The 2,500-nt window shown below is 63.2% G+C and overlaps 1 pseudogene; it reads right to left on the bottom strand.

Annotated features, from left to right (window-relative positions):
* The window catches only part of LOC124748390, a 7,964-nt pseudogene that overhangs the window by 2,851 nt on the left and 2,613 nt on the right, over positions 1-2,500 (bottom strand).

Raw genomic sequence — 2,500 nt, forward strand, 5'->3', positions numbered from 1 at the left:
TCACCCACACGCAGGGCAGGCATGGTGGTATTGCCTGCTGTGAAGGTGACATTGCTGTCCACCTTCACCTTCTTCTCGCGCCCTGACGCGACTAAGGCGAGGGTGAAACACTTCCGGGCGTTGATCTGCAGCCCCAGGTGGGCGAGGGCTGCGGTAGCTGCGTCGATGAGGGACTGCAAGCCCCTCGGGGTCGCTGCAAACAGCAAGACGTCATCTGCAAAGGCCGCAGCGTTGACTCTGCGACCGAGGATCCGAGCTCCGATGTGGGAGGGCAGTTGGCCTAAAACGTAGTCCACCGCAAAGTTGAACAGGAGGGGGGAGAGGGGATCGCCCTGGCGAACGCCCCGTGCAGGCTGCACAGACACGCCCACGCCGGCGCCGTCCGCTATCACTGTCGTGCTGCCCTCGTAGCACCGCTCGACATACTCGACAAAGCAATCCGGCAGGCCATGCGCCTTCAGCACGGGGCGAAGGGCAGCATGATCTACCGAATCGAATGCCTTAGATACGTCGATCGATGCCACAAAGACAGAGCGGCAGGAGCGAACTGCGTCGGTGAGAGCAGTGTCCAAGATGAAGGTATTTTCCAACATCCCATCCCGAGGGATGAATGCCCGCTGACGTTCGTCCACAGCACATGCGCGCATCAGGCGTGACGCGAGAACCTTGTGAAAGGTCCGCGCCAACACCGAGCAGACCGTAATGGGGCGAAAGTCAGCGGGGGATGTTGGTGCAGCCGTTTTCGGGAGAAGGGACGTCCGCGCGCGAAGCAGGCGTTCCGGAAGGGCGCGGGCCAGAAGGAAGAGATTCATCACTTTCACCAGGACTTCGTGCGGCAGGCGCCGCAACTCCGCTGGGGTAAGGCCGTCCGGCCCGGCTGCTGATCCCCTGGGCGGCAACGCGGCGGCGACCTCCTCATGTGTGACCGGCCCCCATATGCACTCGAGAGCGACAGGCTCTGAGTGCGGGAGGAGGCGGTCACGAATGAAGCCCGCGGTGGAGATGGGCTTCTTGGTGAAGAGGTCCGCCCAGAAGTCCAGCAGACCAGGGATGGCAGGTGGCGGCTGGAGCAGGGTGCCATCCAAGAGGCCGCGCACGCAACGTGCACGCGACCGTCGGAAGGCATCCTGCGTTCTCGCGTACTCCCAGCGGCGCCGCTTGCGCTTCTGCGTCGGCGGCGCGGCAGGCGGCCGCTTCGATGGTTGGCGCGGCCGCTGTGTCCTGGTGATCGATCTCTCCCCTCTGGACCCGACCGACGCAAGGGCATCCGGGAGCATGCCCAGGATGACATCGGGCGGCGTGCCCCGCCCCAGACCTATGACACGATCCAGGGCAGAGAAACGCTGGGCGGAAGCGGGTAGCCCCGCCAGATGCTCCCAGATGGCGGCGTCAGTCGGCCCCTCCGGCGGCGGCCCGGTGGTGTCGGCCGCGAAGTCCTCGGCTGCGTCGACGGGCGGCGCAGCGGCCTCGCCCGCGTCAGGCAGCGGGCCCGCTGCTCCCCGGCGGGACGCCGGCTCTTCCCCCCGACCGATCTCAAGCGCCTCCATGAATTGGCGGACAAGCTGCTTGTGGGCAGCTTGCCGCCGTCGGCACTTGATTGCCTCAAGCGTTCGGTCGGGGAACATCCTGATGAGTTCTTGATTTACAAAGAAGAACCGGGCGTCCCTCTCGAGGAACAGTTCGGCCTCTGCCTTGGCGAGCGACAGGACTTCTTCCTCCGTCCACCTCGCGCGATGCCTCTCCGTGACGATCTCCGCGTTGGCGGCCGCAAGGTGTTGGCGGCGGCGATGGACCCCGAGACCGTTCTTGGTGGTGAAGCTGCGGTGGCACTCACTACAGGTGTATACAGCTGCAAAAGTTACAAGATTTTCGGCACGGCCGGTTGGCCGGCTAGGTGCTGGGGGAGTTGGGGTGGCACCTTCAGCGGAAGGGCCACCACTTATTCTCTGATTACTGCCCCCAACTAAAAAAGGGATAGTGCGAGGGGGGGCTGGTAACCCCCCCAAGCCCCTGGTGCGGTCTTCCACTCTGCGAAAATCAGCGGGCCCACGAGAAGGGGAGAAGACCGCAGGAGAGGAGAGGCTAAGAGGGCTAGGCCCATGTATTGCGCATCACTCTCCCTGTAACTATAACCCAAGGAAGGCACCTCGCAGCAGCAGCACGACTACATCAAGACCGCACTTCGAAAAGCCAAGTCCGGATGCAGCCACACCGCCGCCACTTGGCCACCTTAAGAGAGTCATAGTTACTCCCGCCGTTTACCCGCGCTTGCTTGAATTTCTTCACGTTGACATTCAGAGCACTGGGCAGAAATCACATTGCGTCAACACCCGCTAGGGCCATCGCAATGCTTTGTTTTAATTAGACAGTCGGATTCCCCCAGTCCGTGCCAGTTCTGAGTTGATCGTTGAATGGCGGCCGAAGAGAATCCGCGCACCCGCGCGCCCCCGGAGGAGCACGCTAAGGCGGACGCGGCCTCGCAGCAAGGAAGATCCGTGGG

This window comes from Schistocerca piceifrons, unplaced genomic scaffold (genome assembly GCF_021461385.2).
Source record: "Schistocerca piceifrons isolate TAMUIC-IGC-003096 unplaced genomic scaffold, iqSchPice1.1 HiC_scaffold_413, whole genome shotgun sequence".
Lineage (NCBI taxonomy): Eukaryota > Metazoa > Arthropoda > Insecta > Orthoptera > Acrididae > Schistocerca > Schistocerca piceifrons.